The sequence below is a fragment of the Jaculus jaculus genome, chromosome 1, assembly GCF_020740685.1.
Source record: "Jaculus jaculus isolate mJacJac1 chromosome 1, mJacJac1.mat.Y.cur, whole genome shotgun sequence".
Lineage (NCBI taxonomy): Eukaryota > Metazoa > Chordata > Mammalia > Rodentia > Dipodidae > Jaculus > Jaculus jaculus.
Genome location: NC_059102.1, coordinates 287,818,896 through 287,841,641, shown reverse-complemented (window position 1 = coordinate 287,841,641; position 22,746 = coordinate 287,818,896). Strand labels below are relative to the sequence as shown.

General features: G+C 36.3%; 1 protein-coding gene and 1 pseudogene across 4 annotated transcripts in view; one reads left to right on the top strand and one right to left on the bottom strand.

Moving 5' to 3' along the window:
* Positions 1-22,746, bottom strand: part of Brinp3 (BMP/retinoic acid inducible neural specific 3) — a 461,904-nt gene that overhangs the window by 124,453 nt on the left and 314,705 nt on the right. The window lies entirely within an intron of this gene.
* On the top strand, positions 22-11,357 carry LOC105944072 (annotated as a pseudogene).

Genomic DNA, 22,746 nt, shown 5'->3' with positions numbered 1-22,746 from the left:
CTTGGGATGAAAGGATCAAATATGGCATTTCAAGCAAATGGAAATAAGAAACAAGCAGGTAAATTATATGCTTTATTAATATCTGACAAAATAGACTTCCAACCAAAAGTAATCAAAAAGGACAAAGAAGGCCACATCTTACTCATCAAGGGAATGATACAACATGAGAACATCACAATCATAAAATCTATATATGCCAAATACAGATGCACCACAGTTTATAAAACAAAAGCCTCTTGACAACAAAACAGAAATAAACACCAACAACATTACAGTTGAACACTTCAATACTCCACTATCAATAATAGACTGCTCATCCAAGTAGAAAATCAACAAGCAGATAATAGAGTGCAACAACTCAATAGTTCAAGTACACCTAGTGGAAATCTATAGAACTTTCAATCTCAATTCTAGAAAATATACATTCTTATCAGTGGCCCATGGAACCTTCTCCACCATAGACCATATCTGAGGCCATAAAGCAGGCATCCATATATTCAAGAAAATTGAAGTAACTTCCTGCATCATATCAGATCACAATATTTGTTTTTTTGTTTTATTTTGTTTTTTGTTTTTGCTTTTTGGAGGTAGGGTCTCACTCTAGCCCATGCTAACCTGGAATTCACTATGGAATATCAGGGTGGCCTCAAACTCATGACAATCCTCCTACATGTGCCTCCCAGGTTCTGGGATTGAAGGCATGCACCACCTCACCTGGCTTAGATCACAGTGTTTTAAAGCTATAAATTAACAAGAGACACATCAGAAACTCTACCAGCTCCTGGAGACTAGATGACAACTTTTACACAATGATTGGGTTGTAGAACAAATAAGAAAAGAAATTGTAAATTTCTAAGAATTGTGTGACGATGAAAGCACAACATACCAAGACTTAGGGGACACAATGAAGGGGGTTCTAAGGGGAAAATCTAAACTGCTAAATGCCTTCATAACAAAGACAGACAGACACCAAATAAATTATCTAACATCCATGTAAAGGCACTGAAAAAACAAGAAGAATCCAACCCTAAGAGCTTAGACAGAAAGAAATAATCTCTATTAGAGCAGAAATTAATGAACTGGAATCTAAGAAAACAATCTTAAAAAATGATGAAATGAAGAGGAGGATCTTTAAAAATATATTATAAACACCTGGCCAACTTGATCAAGCACAAAAACAAACAAACAAACAAACAAACAAAACAGAGAAGTCTCAAATTAACAAAAGCAGAAATGAAAATGGAGAGGTCACAACAGACATCAATGAAATTGGAAGACTCATTAGGACATACTTTCCAAACCACTACTCTACAAGATTTAATAATCTTGAAGAAATATATGAATTCCTAGACATATACCACCTACCAAAACTAAACTCAGAGCAGATTGATCCCCTAAACAAACCTGTCACATCCATCAAGACTGAAAAAGTAATCAAAATGTTCCCAAAAAGAAAAGTCCAGGGCCAGATGCTTTTCAGCCAAATTGTATCAAACTTTCACTGGAGAACTGAAATCATTTTTTTCTCAAACTGTTTTGCATAATTGCATACCAGGGAATCCTCCTCAGGTCATTTTATGAAGCTACAAACATCCAGCAACAAAACCAGTCAGAAATATAAAAAAAGAAAACTAACTATAGGCCTATATCCCTGATGAATTTAGATGCAAACATCCAGAATAAAATTCTCACCAACAAAATTTAACAGCATATTAAAAGCAATATCCATCTTGATCAAGCAGACTTCAGCCTAGGGATGTAGGGATGGTTCAAAATATGGAAATCAGTTAATGTAATATACCACATCAGTAAACATAATCAAAAGAACCACATGATCATCTAAATTAAGGCAGAGAAGGCCTATGACAAAATATAACACCAGTTCATGATCAAAACAGTGGAGAGAATAGGCATGGACTGTTTATGTCTCAACACAATAAAAGGTATATACAAAGCACCTGAATCCCAAATAATACTTAATGGGGAAAGACTCAGGGAGTTCCCACTGAGACTGGGAGCAAGACATGAGTACCCACTCTCACCATTGCTCTTCAATATAGTACTAGAAGTCCTTCCCCAAGCAATAAGATGGGAGAAAGAAATAAAAGGGATATAAATTGGAAAGGAAGAAGTCAAGTTAGCCCTTTTTGCACATGACATGCCCCTATATATGTGACCCAAAAGTCTCCATCTCAAAACATAAAAAATGATTAATCCCTTCAGTAATGTGGCAGTATTCAAAATCAACATGTAACAAGCAGTATCCTTTCTATATACAAAGGACAAATATACAGAGAACGAAATCAGTGAGGCTGTTCCATTTAAGTAGTAACAAAATAATTAAATACCTTGGAATAACACTAACCAATGATGTGAAAGACATATATAATGAAAACATAAAAAAAAAAAAACTCAAGAAAGAAATCAAAGAGGGCTTTGAAGATGGAAAGACTTCCCATGCCCCTGGATAGGTAGAATTATTATGGTAAAAATGGAAATTTCACCAAAAGCAATATATAGATTTTATGCAACACCAATTAAAAAAAATCCAGCATCACTCTTCACAGAGATAGAACAAATGTTCTCAAAATTCATATGAAATGGCAGCAGGCCTCCAATATCCAAACATATCCTCAGTAAAAGAAACACCTCTCTGGTGGTAGCACCATCCTTGATGTAAAGCTATATCACAAAGCCAGAGTAACAAAAACATCATCACATTGGCAGAGAAACAGAAACAAAGCCAAAATGGAACAGAATTGAAGACCCAAACCTTAGGTTACATATAGCTACTTGATATTTGATGAAATCAACACCATTTTATCCAAATGATTCAATTGATAGCATAAAGTGCACACAACCTTGAAAATTACCATGCATTTGTATACAAACTGGTACATTTCAAATAATCATTTCTTAAGATATTATGTTATGATTAATTTCTATCACCATAGTCCAGGCTAATAAAAAAAAACAATAAAACTAATTCAATAAGGCAATTATTTATTTTGCTTTTACTGATACTTTGTAAAAGTCTTGAATGATTTGTTGCAGTTTAAAGGGTATATTTGAGCAGATGATTAAACAAATATAGACTCTGAAAGCTCTAGAATAAATGCATAGGAGAGACATTTCATTATTACAAAGAAGTTTAAAGCAAGGCAAATTGGTTGTATGCCCTGGTTTAAGTGTATGGTCCACAGCGATGCCTAGCAGTGTTTATGCTCTGCTTCACATTTGAATAACAATGGGCACTAAAACAAACAAAGAAACAGATAGACAGACAGACAAACAAAAGTAAAAAAACAAAACAAAAAACCACCTAGACACTTAGCCACATGTTGGGTCAGGATATGCAGAGACATTTATCGTACCAATAACTGTGGACTAACTCCACAAGGCATGACCCATATACCTCAACAAGGAGGGTCCAATGGGGAGGGGGTAGGTAGGTTATGGATGAGCCTAATAATGGTACCAAACTTCCTATATTTGCTGAATAGAAAACTAATAAATAAAAATAAATTTAAAAAAACAGACAGATACCAAAAAAGGACTTACACAATTCCAACATTACATATAGAACATATTTGTTTCATAGAATTGTTTTTAAGGAGTATGCTTACAGAAAGACTCACAATGCCATAGTAACTGTAACATTCCCAGGAAGATGGAATGAAATAGATCAAATTGGATGAACAAGCAATGTTTGGTCACACATATATTTTGTGAGCTATCCATCAGTCAAGTTGTACTGTGATTTATAATGTGTCTACTATATATAGCACTCTGTGCTAGGTTTGTGTAATGATGCAAAGAAATGTGCTCTTCTTTGCGCTAAGGGAATGTCAACCTCTTCTCAGAAACTTGGAATGATGGCATTGGTCTGGGCATGGAAAGCACTGGGGCCAACTGGAACAGGCAGAAGACATTTGGCAGAATACCTTCTGGGCTCTAGATCAGGAATCATTACATAAAACACCTGTTTGGCACCCTATGGCCTGTTAATTTCAAATGAGCCTAAAATTAATTAAAACACAAAATAAAATTTAGTAATGTCAAAGGTGATATTCATAATATATTAAATATTGTACAGTCAGCCCCAATCAGAGTGGAAACAATGACTAGTCAAAGTGAAATATCAGTGGAAACCATATTAGTATTTCCATATCAATCTTGGACCAGAAGCGTTCCCCAGGTACTAAAGTCATCTGACAATTATGGTAGAGCCAATATGAAAAATATCACAGTTAATTAAAAATGTATTACCATGGGGATTAAAATTAAATCTTGATACCATAAAATGTTTGATTCTTTTCCAAACTCTGGAATTCCAACAACCAATTTCTTTAAAAGAATTATTTTATAATCACAAGCAGATAATAACCAAAAAGCCTTATCCCATGAGATAATTTTCTGTGGTAGTTACTTTAGAAGAATATTTTAATTTTTAGTGCATCAGTCTAAAGCTATAAAATGCCAAATGATGTTATTGAAGTTTTAAGAAATTCAGTGACTGGATAATGCAGACACTGTTACTAATAAAGCTTGAATATCAGAGTGTAAGCTTGGATTAACTGGTGAGTATGGTGAAATGAATGCATTGAAGTACAATTACAAATATATCTATATTCCCCACTAATACGGAAGATTCAGGGGAGAGTCAAACAGAAAGAGTATATTTGCAGAGTCATTCTCCAGAGTTTATAGATTTATAATGCAGATTATGTGTTCAGTTTCTTGTATTTGAAAAACATCAGTGACTGAACTTTATATGTTCACACATATTTTGTTTCTTCAATTCTTTTAAGTATGTGGTATAATGATATTTTCTTTATTCCTTTAAAGTCAGGTTATAACCATAAAATATGATTGTAAATACTGTGATAGCAGTTCCCACAGGAATTAATGAAAATTGATGGTTTTATCACAGTTCCTCCAGAAGGAATTCATGAGAAGGTGCTGTTTTCTTGGGTCTGAATTCAAGAAGAAAATGAAGATGAGAGACCTATGTTTACCTGTCTTAGTTACACATTAAGAACAAACTATATTTGTGTAAATCTCATATTTTAGTATTGTTCACATTGCACTGTTACTACACTGGTCCTACCTTACACAAAAATTGGTTCTAAAACATCAGGAAAAAAAAAAACAACCTTTAGTTGAAGTATTGTCTCAGTATCTTATGGAGGTGATGGGGACACTCAGCAGAAACTTGAATGGAAATAATGACCCGCGATAAGGACTGGAGGAAATTGAAGGTAAAATTTTTGCCTTCAGTGAAGAAAAAGGGATGCAATATATTTAACAAAATCAGATGTTGGAAAAGAGTTAATTCTCTGCTGACAGTGCATTCTGGCAAAGCATGGCATGGTATCACCTCTGTCACAGTGACACATTGCACCAGATGGTGGCTGCACAGTCAGCCCACACCCTGGAGTGAGTAGACACAATTATATGATGGCCAACTGACAATGGACAATGTTATGAGGACAGATGAACTTCAGTGTCATAATACAAGATTCTTTTGTATGCTGCATTTTTGTAACATTTTGTCTTGCTTATATGAAGTATTGCCTCAAATTCAAAAAAAAGTGTCTGATTGAGAAGTGTTTGGATGCTGGACAAAGAACATATAGAGATGGGGGATCAGGTAAAGTTGGGAAAGGTGCCTGCTTCTTGACTTCCAATATTAAGATAACTTATTCTGTTATAGAACTAATTGATTTTTTAGGCTCATAGAAATGATATGTACATGAGGTCCATATTGTTCCTCAGGGCCATAAAATATATTAATTTGTATTATAATGTATACCTTAAACAGGTGTTCCCCATAAGTACTTTCAAAAGGCCAGCCAAAAACTGAGAGTCTGATAAAATATCATAGCACAACTCAATGGAAAGAGAAAGGAATAGGGGCTGGAGAGATTGATTAGTGGTTAAGGCATTTGCCCACAAAACCAAAGGACCTCCTTTTAATCCCCCAAGACCCACATAAGCCAGATGCACCAAGTGGCTCAGGCATCTGGAGTTTGTTTGCAGTGGTTGGAGGCCCTGGAGCTCCCCAGTTTTTTTTTTTTTTTTTCTCTCTCTCTCTCTCACATAAGTAAATGAACAGAGGACAGAATAAGTTGCTTTCTGTCCAAACCTGAACAGCTAAGTTTGAGCCACATTAACATTTAAAAGTAAAGTGTGGTGGCATGTACTTGTAATCCCAATGCTGGGACAACTGAGACAGTTAGATCCTGGGGTTTGTTAAGCAGCCAGTCTAGCTTAATTAGGGAAATACCAGGGCATTGCGAGATTCTGTTTCAAAAAGTGGGCATAATGTTCTTGAGAAATGACACTTGAAGTTGTCTTTTTGCTTACACACACACACACAAAAAAAAAAAAGAAACTAAAAAGAAAGAAATAATGAATGAAGAAAGAAAGAAAGCAGGAAAGGAAGGAAGAACGAGGAAGGAAGGAAGGAAGGAAGGAAGGAAGGAAGGAAGGAAGGAAGGAAGGAAGGAAGGAAGGAAGGAAGGAAAGAAGGAAGGAAGGATGGGAGGGAAGGAGGGAACAAGGAAGGAATGGAAGGAGGAAGAAAGGGAGGAAGGACAAAAGGAAGGAAGGTAGTAAAGAAAGAAAACATGGCTAGAAAAATTGTGGGTGTGGTGATCGGTCCATGAGCTATTAATTAGTAGAGAATCCTGTATTAATCAGTAGAGTATCCTCTACCCAGACCTTAGAAATCTAAAATGCAGTTTGTCATGCAGTGTTGTGGTGTAGAGAATTCTACAAAAAAAACTATACTCAAAAGCTGAGGTCTCCTAAGAACATTCTTCCTTTTAGGTCCAGGTCTCAGCATGTCTAACCAGCGGCAGTTTGAGAATCCTCCAGCTTGGGTTTGTTTTGGATGCCTCATTAGTCCATTCCGACTCATTTGTTAGCTGTGGAAATATTGACTGCAGTTATTCTACATTATTTGCTATATAACTTGCTTCTAGTTCATGTCTTGTGTCTAGGTTGAGTGAAGAGGATGGCATGCCTCCTTCATTTTGTTTGATTCCAGAGGAGAAATGACTTTTGATCTGTTTGTCCTGGGGATAGATTTAATGTGTTTCATCTGGGAAAATAAGTAAGGTGAAGGTCTGACAATAAGAAGCATTAATTGTGGAAGTCATGACAACTTTCCACATATATTCAGGCTCCCCTTCAAACAAAATACATTTCATTGAAGGATCCCTTTTTGTTTGCTCCAAAAGACTTTCACCAAGTATGTCAAGTATCATTTTCTGAGTAAATTTATAACCCTTTATGGATGCATGTAGTTTGCTTATTTATCTTTGGGAAAGATGAATCCTTTTCTACATAATAAAACTTTGTCAATGGGAATCTTGAAAGGAGGAGATACACCAAAACCTACAATTTGGAATGAACAAGTAGGGAGGAATAAACTTTAATGTTATGTGAAATATGAAAGTATGGAGGGAGAAATAAAGTTTAATGTTGCATACCAAAGATTTTGAGATATCTATCTATATCTATCTATCTATCTATCTATCTATCTATCTATCTATCTATCTATCTATCTAATGTTTCCCCTGGGATAGGCATTCACTGTGCTTTTGAGGCTTGCCCTGATACTCAGTCCTCTTTGTCTCAGTTGGGATCACAGGCATTTGTTATAGCATCCAAGTACACTTCTGTTTCTTCCCTTTCTTTTATTTAAAAAAAAATTATTTATTTGACAGAGAAAAAGAAGATGAGAGAGAATGGGCATGCCAGGGCCACCAGCTACTGCAAACAAACTCCAAATGCATGTGCCATCTTGTGCCTCTGGCTTACGTGGGTCCTGGATAATCTAACTAGGATCCTTTGGCTTTACAAGCAAATGCCTCAACCACTAAGCCATCTTCATATTACAAATGTTGTTGTAAATTGCAGACTCAAAATTGATGTAACTATGAATGAAATTTATCAGCTCATGGGAAAAACACTAAAGGGGAAGTGTGAGCTTTCTGAGAAAGTGATTCCATACCTTACAGCTGCAGCCAAAGAAGGATTGTGATCTACTCTGTTTTGCTCAAGAGATATTTATTTATTTATCTCTTTGTTTGTTTTGATCAGGTCTTATATAGCTCAGATTGCCTGGACTTCTTTATGTAGCCAAACAGGACTTTGTGTTTCTGATCTTCCTACTTCCTTCGTCCAATTGTGAGGAAGTTATATACCATCCCTCTTGCTTTATGCCATTTTAGGGGTCAAATTTGATGCCTCTTTCCTGCCGGGCAAACACACAAACAATCAAGGTACATTTTGAGTCCTGTGAGACTCGTATGGTTAAAATTTTCATTATCATGTGCCTCCACAATTGAGAAGAAAAGCTGATAGTATGTCCTGCCACTATTTATGGAAAATAAGAGCTATTTCCCTGCTGTAAAATTTGCCTAAAAAGTATTATATGGGGTTTGTGGCCATTCAATTTTTCATATATGGTGAATGATATTTCCAGCTACAAAAGCAGATATTGTGATTAGCATATATCATCAGCTAAAATATTGGCTGCCAGTATATATTCATAATATAGGCTGTGCAAAGTTAGCATGGACTACTGGCTTCCCACATTAATTTTGGAATTATTTACTGTAAGAGAAGACGAATGAACACTGAAGCTAAAATTGTGGAATCTAATTAAATAATATAACATGTAAATGGACTGCTAAAATTTAAACATTTCAGTCATATGTACTGATATTCCTTGGGAAATATCCCTTTGCAGTAAACTGATAGCCAAATATAATCTAAGGGAGATGTTTTTTAACAAAGAAAAATTAAAGAATAGACTACACAAGATTTAGATGAGCTTAATTAAGGATTTTAAACCAAGATATTTCAATTTTACATAGCATAATTTTAATATATCTAGTATTTGTAACATTGGAAGTTCATAACTTTTCAGATGAGGTGTTGAAATATATGATATTCATAAGTAATAACTAGCTATTTCTATTACAAGGTGGCTTCTAACTTCCATTTCTGAAACATCAAATAAATACCTTCTAATTTAATAGGACATGATCCTATTAAAGCTGCTTTTGGCAGAATATTGCACCTTAGATTTCTTTGAAAAAGAAATGGTTCTTTGAAAAAATAAACAAGATTGATAAACTGCTGGCCACATTGATCAAATGAAAACAGGAGATGCTTCAAATTAACAAAACTGGAAATGAAAACAGAGAGGTCCCAACAGACATCAATAAAATTGGAGGAATCATAAGGGCCTACTTCATAACATCTACTTCAGAAACATGAATAATATGAAAGATATGGATGAATTCCTGGACACATATCATCTCCCATATTTAAACTCAGAGCAGATTAATCTCCTGAACAAACATATCACATCTATCAAGATTGAAAAGGTAATCAAAAGCCTCCCCAAAAAGAGGAGCCCAGGACTAAATGGAAGGCTTCTCACTAAAATTCTGTCATACCTCCATGAATGAACTGAAGCCATTACTCTCAAACTGTTCCTAGTAATAGGAGAGTAGAGAATGCTCCCTAACTCCTTTTATGAAGCTCTAATACCAAACCCAGAAAGAGATACACTAAAAAAGAAAATTATAGGTCTATATTTCTGATGCACTTAGATGCAAAGATATTGAAGAAAATCTTTACAAACCAAATTCAACAACACATCACTAGCTTCATCCATCTTGATCAAATAGGCTTTACCTAAGGGACACAGTGATGGTTCAACATATGGAAATAAGTTAACATAATGTGCTACATAAATAAACTTAATCACAAGAAACATGATCATTTCAATAGATTCAAAGAAAATTGACAAAATACAACACTACTTCATGATCAAAACACTGGAAAGAATATGCATGGAAGGTTTATATATCAACACAATAGGCTATATAGAAAGTTCCTAGAACCCAAATAAAACTTAATGGAGAAAGGTGCAAGGAGTCCCCATTGAGGTTGGGAGCAAGACAGGGATGGTCACTCTCACCACTGCTCTTTTACAAAGTACTAGAAGTCCTAGCCCAAGCAATAAGAGAGGAGAAAGAAATAAAATGAATATAAATTGGAAAGGAAGAAGTCATTAGCCCTACTTGCAGATGACATGATTCTATACATAACTGACCCAAAAGTCTCCATCTTAAAATATATAGAGATTACCCAGGGCTGCCCGCGGGGGTGGGGGCGGGCCCTCTGGCACCCAGCGATTGGCCAGGAGTTGCTGGGAGTGGGGGTGCGTGTTGACCGTCTGGGAGCCCATCAGTCTCCGCCAAGGTGGTTGTCTTGCTGAGAGCCCGTGTGAAGACCCGGGGAGAACCGTGCTTAGGGAGCCCGCACTTACCTGCTTGATACTCATGGACATTGGATGGGCCAGAGGCAGGATTGGTCGGCTATGACCCCAAAGAGGATGTCAGGAGTAACTCCAAGTTTGAGGTGGCACTGGCAGGATCTGTGTCTGGATTTGTTGCTCGGGCACTGATTAGCCCTTTGGATGTCATCAAGATCCGTTTCCAGCTTCAGATTGAACGCCTATCTAGCAGTGACCCAAAAACAAAGTACCATGGAATCTTCCAGGCCAGCAAGCAGATCCTGAAGAAAGAGGGCCCAGCTGCATTCTGGAAAGGACACATTCCAGCCCAGATTCTCTCCATAGGCTATGGTGCTGTCCAATTTCTGTCATTTGAACAGCTGACTGAGCTGGCCCACAGAACCAGCTTGCATGATGCTCATGAGTTTTCAGCGCACTTTGCTGCGGCGGCCTGTCTGCCTGCATGGCCACGCTCGTGTTGCACCCGTGGATGTTCTTCGCACCGCCTCGCAGCCCAGGGAAAGCCCAAGATCTATAAGACCCTGCGGGAGGCTGTGATGACTATGTACCAGACGGAGGGTCCCTTCGTCTTCTACAAAGGCTTAGCTTCCATGGTGATAGCCACCTTTCCCTATGCCGGGCTCCAGTTCTCCTGTTACCACTTCCTGAAGCAAGCCTATGATTGGGTCCTTCCAGGAGATGGAAAGCAGAAGGATTCAGGGAATCTCAGAAGCCTGCTTTGTGGCTGTGGAGCTGGAGTCATCAGCAAGACTCTTACGTATCCCCTGGACCTCTTCAAGAAGGGGTTGCAGGTCTCGGGCTTTGAGCAAGCCGATCAACATTTGGTCAGGTGCCGAGCTATAGGGGCCTCATGGATTGCCCCAAGCAGGTGCTTCAGGATGAAGGCACGCAGGGCTTCTTCAAGGGCCTCTCCCCCAGCCTGCTGAAGGCTGCCCTCTCCACAGGCTTCATGTTCTTCTGCTATGAATTCTTCTGCAACCTGTTCCAGTGCATGAGGGAAGCAGACAGATAGCCATGAGGGCAGGAGGATGCCACCCTAAGGAAGCGCGAGTCTGCTTCTGAGCTCATGTTGCACGAGTGTTGTTGCTGGCTGGCTCTCCAAGCCAGCTGTTCTGAACATGAAGAGCCATCAGGAGCCAGGGGCAGGAGGCCAAGAACCTTGACCTTGACAGAAACTCTGGGAGAAGGAAGCACTTGGACTGCGGAAATGACACCACCAAGAAGGAGCCTGGCATTGTTTCGCAGTCCAGCCCCAACCCCAAAGGAATTAGACACCATCCTTTACTTTGTAGTCGTCTTGGGGAGAGCTCTCCCAGTTCTGGACGAGTCACAGCTCGCGTGGACTGAGCTCTGTGTACTAGTCTGGCTCCCACAACTTGAGTTGTTTCTTTCTTTCTTTCTTTTTTTTTTTTATCTGACAGAGAAATAGCAAGAGAGAGAGAGAAGGGGCACATGCCAGGGCCTTTAGCTACTGCAAACGAACTCCAGACATGTGTGTCCCCTTGTGCAGCTGGCTAACGTGGCTCCTGGGGAATTGAACCTGGGTCCTTTTGCTTTGCAGACCAACGCCTTAACCGCTAAGCCATCCTCCAGCCCTAGAGTTGTTTCTTTACATCAACTTATTTAATAGACATTAAAGCTAAACACACATTTTGTTACTCATGTAAAAAAAATATATATATATATATATATATATATATGTATATATATATATATATATATATATATATATATATATATATATATATATATATATATATATCTATATATATATATAGAGAGAGAGAGAGAGAGAGAGAGATTGAGAGAGAGAGAGAAATGATTAATCCCTTTGGTAATAGGGCAGGATACAAAGTCAATGCACAATATTCAGTAGCATTTGTATATTCAACAGACAAATATACAGAGGAAATAATTAGTGAGGCTGTCCTATTTTCAATAGCAATAACAACAAAAAATACCTGGGAATAATACTAACCAAGGGTGTTAAAGACTCATATAATTAAAACATAAAAACACTCAAGAAAAAAATTAAGGAAGACTTGAGAAGATGGAAAGACCTCCCATACTCCTGGATACGTAAAATTAATATTATGAAAATGGCAATTCTACCAAGAGTAATATACAGATTTAGTACAATACCAATAAAATTTATAGCATCATTCTTCACAGAGATAAAAAAATTATCACCAGCTTCATATGGAATGGCAACAGGCCTTGGATATCCAAGCATATCCTTAACAAAATAAACCTATGGAGGTATCACTATATCTGATCTAAAGCTATATTATAAAGTCGTAGTAACAAAACAGCATGGTACTGGCATCAAATGAAAAATATAGACCAATGGAACAAAATTGAAAACCCAGACTTTAGGTCAAATAACTACAGACACTTGTTCTTTGGCAAAGGCACCAATAATGTAGATTTGAGAAAAGATAGCATCTTCAACAAATGTTGTGGGACAAAATGGATAACTATATGTAGAAAAGTGAAACAAAATCCACATATCTCACCATATACAAAAATCAAGTACAAATGGGTTAAAGATCTCAATGTAAGACTTGAAATTCTTCTCCTACTGGAAGCAAAAATAGAAATAACTACCCATGATATAGGAATGAGGATATCATGAAGTTAAAACCTTTAGCACAGATGAACAACATAAACAAACCCTTCCATTCCTATTGTCTGGGCCTATCAAGTATGTCAGCAATGCGAACTGATCCAGGCTAGAAAGTACAGATAAGGAAGACCATGCAGTGATTGTCTTTCTGTGATCGTGTGAGTTTGCTGAATATGATCTGTTCCAGAATTGTCCACAGAATGGGAAAAAATCTTTGCCAGCTATACCACTGAATAAAGTCTAATATCTAGAATCTACAATGAACTCAAAAAAAATTAAACAATAAAATACACCCACCAAAGTTTCAGGACTTTTTCAGAAGTGGGTAAGGAAAGAATTGTAAGAGCGACAGATTGGGACATCATGCCCAGAGGCATTGCCTGTCCCCAATACCCAACTGCTGCTTCCACAACACATACCCCACAACATTATGGGGAAACCTGAAACCCCCCACTGAGGAGGACCCCAGAGGAATGTGGTCAGGAATGAGGGAAAGGATGGTACCAACATATGATATATCCATCCTAAGTATGTCTGTAACTAAAACAAAAACAAAAACAAAACAAACAAACAATCAAAAATAAAACAACAGAAATTAGGCTTGAGAGATAGTTTAGCAGTTAAGGCTCTTACCTGTGAATCCTAATGACCCAGGTTAGATTCCCCAGTACTCACATAAGCCAGATTTACAAGGTAGCAAATGCATTTGGAGTTTGAAGTGGCTGGAATGCCTGGTGCACCCATTCTCTATTCCTCTCTCTCTCTCTCTCTCTCCTTCTCTCTCTCATAACTAAATAAAATATTTTAAAAAATAGAAATAAATCATTATTTAGCTATTTCCATCCTGAGGGTATATATATTTCATTTTTCTGCAACTATAATTTCATAGAACTTTGGCATCTGATGTTTTATACTTCTTACCCACAATTGTATTGATATTATTTTTTTTTAATATGAGAATTCGTAGGCTTATGTATTGCTTTAGACTTTTTAAAATTTGTGTGTGTGTGTGTGTGTGTGTGTGTGTGTGTGTACGCATGTGTGTGTCTATACCAGGGTCTTTTGCCACTGCAAAGAAATTCTGTTCTAGCTTTATATTTGTGGCTAGGACATTACTCCCAGGCTGTAAGGCTTCACAAGCAAGAGTCTTTAACTGTTGAGTTTTCAGATACAATTATATGTTCTTTTTAATTATTTTGATAATTTGCTGTAGAATATACTTTAACATATCTCATATGAATAGTCGTCTTGAAAAAAGAAGAGTCCTTTAATTTAGATGAATATATTCCTATAATTAAATAAGTTGATTTTTCCCTCAGATTGCAATGTATGACAAAATATATTTTATCTTGAAATTGCTTGACTTATTTTTTTTTTAATTTGTCAGCAAGAGTAATTGTGCTTTCTTAGAGTTTCTTATTACTGAACAAAATGACCTCAAACTAATCAAATATGTAAATGGTTTAGTATCCAATCCGACTCTGGTCTATTGATTGGATTTTAGATTGATGCAAATAGGATATACACAGAAGAGTTTTGTGTTCTCACACTTACAACTTCTCTTGGCCTGATGAGATATGCAACACATCTTCCTCCTTGCTTATTTGGTGACAGTCATCAGCATCTTAAATTGTTGTGCTATGCACTCTGATACAGTTCATCTTAATGTTGGTTCCCAAGAAAGAATCCTTCAAATTCAGGTGAATATTCTCCTGCAACTTATTGTAAAATTTTATTTTCTCTGTTTCAATGAAAATATTTTAGCATGTGTATTGGTTTGATTCAGGTATTACCCATAAATTTATGTGTTCTGAATGCTAGATCCTCAGCTGCTGGCAAATTGGGATTTGTTGCTTCCTAGAGGGAGACAGTTGCTGGACAGGCATATGGTTATTTTAGGCAGCCCACCCCCTCTTGCTAATGTTTGTCACATTCTCCTACTGCTGTTGTCCACCGGATGTTGGCCAGAAGGTGATGCTCAGCCTCTGCTCAAGCAGTCAATTTTCTCTGCCATCATGGAGTTTCCCCTCCAGTCTGTAAGCCAAAATAAACCCTTTCCTCCCATAAATTGCTTTGGTTGGGTACTTTGTGCCAGCAGTGAGAAGTTGACTACAACAGCATGTTAATTACTGGTATTTGTTTAATTTGTCAAGCTAGGGTGAATCAACATCTGAAAGTAACCTAAAATGTGTATATAACTTTGTGTGTGTGTTTATATAGAATATTAAAGTATTTTAGTTTCTGGTATATAGAAAAGCATATGCCATTATTATCTTTTGTACTTAAATATTTAAGAATTCCTAATAGAAACATTTAAGTGTACCCTTGTAGGTATTACTTCTGCTTTCCCAAATATCATGAAAATGAAGCAATTGATTCACTTCCTTATAATCATGATATATATAGAATAACAGTTATACATATCAAACCATGTGAATAGTTAAGAGCTCCATGAAAAACTTCTCCCAGAGCAACAGCTGCTTCATTGCTTCTCACATTTTGCTTATCTCTAAGACAAAAAATAAATAATCCTCATTAACAACAAAAAAGCCAAAACTGAAGCTTTTAAAACAATGAAATTTGCTTTCGAGAAATATTTCAGTATCATTTAAAAAGAGTACAAAAATACAACACTTTTATCAGTAGCTTAACTCCAAGTTCAGTGTAGATGTAATGCATGAAAGGCTACACACAGGGGCACATTCTCGAGTTCCAGCACTAAGGATGCAGAGGCAGAAAGAGTTCCAAAAGTTCAAGAACAACCTGTCTAAAAAGTGTGTTTTAGGCCAGCAAAGGCATGAAATATAAAGTGAAATAAAAGCCTGGAGTTGTGGCACATGCCTTTAATCTCAGCATCCAGAAAGCATAAGTAGGAGAATACCTGTGAGTTTTAGGCCATCCTGAGACTACATAATGAATTCCAGTTAAGCCTGGGTAGAGCAAAACCTTGCCTTTGAAAAACAACAAAAAAGTGTATAATTTAAAAAAAGAAAGAAAGAAAAAAGGTAAAGTATAAAATGAGGGCTGGAGAGATGGCTAAGCGATTAAAACGGTTGCTTGCAAAGTCTAAGGACCCAGGTTCAATTCTTCAGGACCCATGTAAGCTAGATACACAAGGTGATACATGTATCTGGAGTTCATTTGCAGCAGCTGCAGGCTCTGCATGCCCATTCTTTCTCTCTATATGCCTCTCTCTCTATCCCTCTCTCTCTCTCTCAGATAAATAAATAACATTATATTAAAATTTAAATACATAGAATAAAATTCTTCAGAGAATGTGCAAACAAAAAGTTTGCATTGATTCTTTAGTTATCTTTTTTTTACAATTACAGCAAAAGTTAAACATTGAAACAAAGTAGGAAAAAAGTGCACATCTAATATGAATAAGATAAGAATATTATTATAGCAGTTACAATAAAGAATTGAACATTAAGGTCATCAATATTGAAACTAGCCCCAGAAATATTATTTCAAAAAGGAAACTGTCATCACCCGTTTCATAACCACACAACTGACTCAAGTCTGCTAACAGCTTCATGGACACTCACATGTGTGGTCTGGTGATTGATACCCTATATTATCTACAAATTTGAAGATATAAGTGATAGCAATACTTAAATATATTAAATCATCAAATTATCACAAGTATATGTCTTAAAAAATGTTTGGCAATGGGCTGGAGAGATAGCTTAGTGGTTAAGCGCTTGCCTGTGAAGCCTAAGGACCCCGGTTTGAGGCTCAGTTCCCCAGGTCCCATGTTAGCCAGATGCACAAGGGGGTGCACGTGTCTGGAGTTCGTTTGCAGAGGCTGGAAGCCCTGGCGTGCCCATTCTCTCTCTCTTCTTCTATCTGTCTTTCTCTCTGTGTCTGTCGCTCTCAAATAAATAAATAAAAATTAAAAAAAAAAAGAAAAATGTTTGGCAATATGTTTCAGTTTTTTTTTAACTTAATCAAATGAATGCTTACAGAAAATTGTATATATTCTAATTTTTTCAGGAATATTTTCAGAAACTAAATACATTTAAGCTACTAACATGGATGAATAAATAATGACTTTTGGGGCTGGGGTGATCACTCAGCAATTAAAGCCACTTGCTTGCAAAGCTTGCTGGTTCAGGTTTCATTTCTCAGAACCCAAATAAAGTCAGATGTGCAAAGTGGCACATGCACCTAGAGTCCATCTTCAGCAGTAACAGGTCCTGAAACTCCCATACTCATCTCTTTCTTTTCTTCCTGTCTCTCTGTTTCTCACAATTCTCACAATTAAAAATATTAAAAAAAAACTATAAGAAATAATCACTGCTTATGAGAACAGAAGAGAAGGTTTCAAGTTCCTCATCTATCCCATCTGCATTAACCTTAGCTGTAGTATCATCACTAAATTGTAATAATGACTAGTGTTTCTTTCAAAATTTAAAACAAAATGCAGAAAAATGCCCACTAAGAAAATGAGGAAAAAGATAACTAATATACAAGAGTTAGAGAGGATAGAGAGAGAGAGAGACCTGTAACTCCCAGTACCAGCATGGGGATATCATCCACAATGAGCTTTTGATCAGAGAAACCTACAAGGTTTCCTAAAAGAATGACATATTTCTGACAGAGTACGTGATGACCCACCAAAGGTCAGTGGTAAGACCCTATTGCTGAAGATTCCATATGCAGCTGACACGTAAGATGGAACTGCATGGCTGGAGGCCAGGAGACTGTCAGTCCCCAGACAGTCAGCATGTCTAGTGCCAGAAGGTGCTACATGGGCGACTGGGGGAAATGACCAATATCTGTCCAAGCAACTCATGGTCTAATGTACTTAGCAACAAATAACCTGTTGTGATGCCCACACAAGTGCAATAGTGGCACACAGCCATGGTGGGCAACCAACTGCTCTTGATTTGGCTAACTGATCCCCTCAGTGGTGCAGGACCCATAGCTGGAGCTGGGAATCAAGTCAGAACCATATCCAAACATAAGCCCACTCTCCAATATCAAGCTACCATCAATCATGGGCTACAAGAGGGCCTACACCTATTAAACTCTCTATCAAAAAAAGTAAGTGTTATCTCAATTTTCCAGGTGCTAACTTACTCTCCGTTGGAGAATCTGCTTTGCTTTTTCAGATAGATGGAGATCCTAAGGAGAGAGCTGCCCCATCATAACCTCAAAAGGGCCCCGGCTAAAACTAAGGAAAATTGGCAAAACAAGCAAGGATGCTGTTTTCCTGATGAACTGGATACCAGCACAAGGGGGAAGGAGACCAACAAAGAGAAAAATCAACTCTTACCAAATCAGAGAGCCAGAGCCTCAGAAGCCCCCAACACCTCATCACTGAAGCAGACCAAAAATGAACCCAACATAGCTCATGGAAATTTTGCGGAAGAGGGGGTAGATGTCAGAGACACATGTTGGGTCATGATATGCAGAGACATTTATCATACCAATAACTGTGGGCTAACTCCACAATGCACAACCCATATACCTCAACAAGGATGGGGTAGGTCACAGATGAGCCTAAGCCTAATAATGGTACCAAACTGCCTGTATTTGCTGAATAGAACTCTAATAAAAAAAAATTAAAAAAAAATAAAGACTGTTTCATACCATATATATATATATATATATACATATACATATACATATACATATATATATATATATATATATATATATATATATATATGTATATGTATATGTATATATATTTTAAACAAAATGCAATCCTAATATACGTATATCTTTAAATCTAACTTCTTTTGTTCATAGATTTATGCAGATTCTGCATAAATCATTCATGTTATAGTTTTCTTTTTTTAAATTATTTGTTTATTTATTTGAGAGCGACAGACACAGAGAGAAAGACAGATAGAGGGAGAGAGAGAGAATGGGCGCGCCAGGGCTTCCAGCCACTGCAAACAAACTCCAGATGCGTGCGCCCCCTTGTGCATCTGGCTGACGTGGGACCTGGGGAACCGAACCTCTAACCGGGGTCCTTAGGCTTCACAGGCAAGCGCTTAACTGCTAAGCCATCTCTCCAGCCCTTCATTTTAATTTGTAAGATCATATATGTAAATATTCTGAAACTTTTAAACTAAACATTTATTTTCATTATTCTGCCTTCTGTTAGTCCTCTTTTAAGGTCTTAACAATACTAATATGAACAATTGTAGAGATGTGTGTTTTGTGGTGTTGAAAACATATGCCTATTTCTTTCAGCTTTCCACCCAACAATGAAATTGCTAGGTCAAAGGAAATGGTACAGTTATCTTTAGTACATCTCTCAGAATTTTTTTTTTTCTAAAGAGGAATCAATGCACACTGTTATTTTGGGAGAGTTTCAGTCATTTTACTTTCTCATTTAGCATGTTATTTCCTCCGTTTCTTCTCTGAAGCATGCCATTTAGATTTCAGGCAGACAGCATTTTCCAATTTACCTTCTAATCATAGATTTCACTCCCAAACATTCTAAGTGATTTCAATCTTTGCACTATGTCTACAAATGCTTTGTGGTCCAGCATTGGGAGAAATTACATGAAAAAAACATATCTGTTTAAGGTGAATTTTTCATTGTTGTTGTTCAATGTCCCATCTTTTTTGGAGGGACAACTCTTGACTTTCTATGCGAAGGTGCCATCTTCAATGTTATTAAGGTTGTTTATTGTTTCATTTGTTGAGATATGATAACATCTTCCCTACAAATCTGCCTTTGTCTTCGATTCTTGAATTCTGTCATTTTTACTTGTGAAAACAAGCTAAATGGGGGCTGCACCTCGAAGGCCTGACCTTGAACCTCAGCTTGACTCATTTTGAACAACTTTCTTCTTATCAGTCTCTGATAAGAAGTCTCCTTCTTAGAGGTCTGTAAATTTTTCTATGCCCTTTCTCATGAATATCTACAAACGTGTCAAGTCTTTCACCAGGAGTTCTGGGCCCTCCATGTGAAATGCAACTATTGAGGGAGACAGGGTCTCTATCTCCCAGTCTCTGTGGAGTCTAACTTCATTAGTGAATGATAACCACAGAACACTGAGCAATTTTCACGCTAGAATCCACCACTTCTATTCTTGGTAATACTCTTTAACCTAACATCTCAGTCTTGTTGCAGGGGAGTTTACTCTTTCTCACATGGCAGTTATTCATATTAAACTATAGCTGTCCTGAAGAACACTTCCATTGGTTATTCCATTAGTGAAGTCAATATTTGTTTTATAGTTCATACAAGTGCCTATTTCTATTGGATTATTGCATTTTATGATTACTTAAACCTCAATGTATTTTGCTTTAGTATTCATTCTACTGTTCTTTTGCCTGCATTTTTATCCTCATCTTTCATTCTACCTTTTAATTTTTCTCTGTTTTTATATATATTTGCCTATGATAAGCATTATTTCTGCCTATTTTATAGAAGTACTACTTTAATTAGAATGTTTAATATAACAAGCAATATATCACATGTCATTTGATAAATTTACACACATTTTATCTAACACTACACAATTCATTGAAAAATTAGTATCTACATTTGTTTATTGTTTTATATACTATCTACATGTTACCATTTTTAAATCTTTTTTATTTTATTTTGAACTCATCACATAACTTTTATTTGTTATTCTTTTTCTTGATTTTAATACCTTCCTTTCTACATTTTAGTGGCTATTTCAGAGAATAGAATTCATATGCTTTATTTATTTCAATATAATCAATTACTTCTAGCATCATATTCTCAACAATACTAATAGTTTCAATACAAAGATAGTCTTACTTTACACATTCATAACACAATGTTGCATTTTTTTCATTTATTGGAAACCTGTGTATGTTGGTGTTTACTTTGCCAGATCATATTACAGTCATTATTTTGTGTAAGTGATATTCACATATGTTTATTTATATTCTTGCCATTCCTATGCTATGGTTCTCTTTTATATTAATGCATATCTATGCACATCTTGATTTTACCTTCTATATGAAATATATAATTTTATGTTGTTGTCTATTTCAACACATTGTGTCAAGATCCATTGATTGATGATCTTATTATAATGTTATTATTACTGTCTTTAACTCTATTGAATATTTCATCATGTGTGGTTTTCTTAAATTTTATTTTGCTTTATGTCTGTTGAAATTTTATAATTCATACTATGAATCTTATATTTTGAGTTTTTAAATATTATATTCAATATGTCTCTGCATGCTGTTTGTACCACTAACTCTCAAACTGACCTGGCTGAAATGCAACATGTTAGCACATTGTTCACATCTCATAAGTCTGGTATATATCTGCCTGGTATATACCAGGTCTTTTTTCCTGCTTTCATTCCTGTGTGTTTAACAATTCAGGGCTTAAATCACCAATTTTGTCACACAATGGGATAAAATATAATAAAACCAAACTTTATTACTGTGTCCAGATACCACATTTTTACATTTTGCTGAGCTCCTTAACTCATGTTTATTGATTCCAAAACTCTGATAAACTTTTGAATATCCTTTACCTTACCTTTACTTAACTTTGTCTTTTTGGTCATTTTGATAACAGTCTGAAGGTCATATAAATATGTACATCATCATACTTTCAGTATCTGGTGTATTTCTGTTAGGTGTAAAAAGCATTAATTGATACATAAATTATGCATTGTGATATGGTATTATGTGGATTTCTGTATATTTATACACTGGGTGATAACCAAGGAACTAAAAGCATCCCAATGATTTAAAATTATTATTCCCTTAATGTGTAAAAAAATATAAACATCAAAATGCTTTCTGCAAGTGCTTAGTGTCAGTGTACTAAGCAAAAGTACGCCGGAGCTGCTTCTCTCTAAATACAATTATGTACCCACTGAATGGAATGCCCTCTTCCTTCCCTCTCATCAGCTTCTTTCTCCAATTTGCTGGTGTTAACATGGTTTAGGTTCTACCTAAACTTAGGTAATACAGAAGTTGTTGTTTGGTGCCTGTCATATTTCACCTACATAATTATCTCAGTTTCACACGTGTTTAAAATGAAGGAATTTCTGGGCTGGAGAGATGGCTTAGCAGTGAAGCGCTTGCCTGTGAAGCCTAAGGACCCCGGATCAAGGCTCGGTTCCCCAGGTCCCATGTTAGCCAGATGCACAAGGGGGCACACGTGTCTGGAGTTCGTTTGCAGAGGCTGGAAGCCCTGGCGCACCCATTCTCTCTCTCTCCCTCTATCTGTCTTTCTCTCTGTGTCTGTCACTCTAAAAAAAAAAAAAAAGAAGGAATTTCATTATTTTAAATAGTTTAGTATTATACTGTTATGTGTGTATACTGCATATATATACATACATATATATATAGTTACTGGACATCGGTTGTTTTCATATCTTGAATACTATGAGTAGTTCTGCAATACACAAAGGGGTATAGACATCTCTTCAATAGACAAATTTTATTTCCTGTGGATGTTTAAACAGTAGTGTGGTTGCTGGATGACAAGGTGGTTTTGTTTTGCATGACAGGTCAGCATGATTCTATAATGGTTATGTTAATTTACATTCCACCCAGAATTCAAGTGTTAAATTCCTTCATATCTTTAATAGCATCTTGTTTTCAACTTCTATATATTCATCATTCTTATTAATGATTTTTGTTTTATGTTTCTTTTGAGATTCATAATTTTAATAATCTTAATATTCATACTTTCCATTTGTATATTTTTTTGAGAATTGATTATTTAGGTTAATCAAGATATTTGTATTTTTTATTGTGCCTTTGAGTTTTTACTTGTTTATTTATTGGTTTTGTTTTTTGA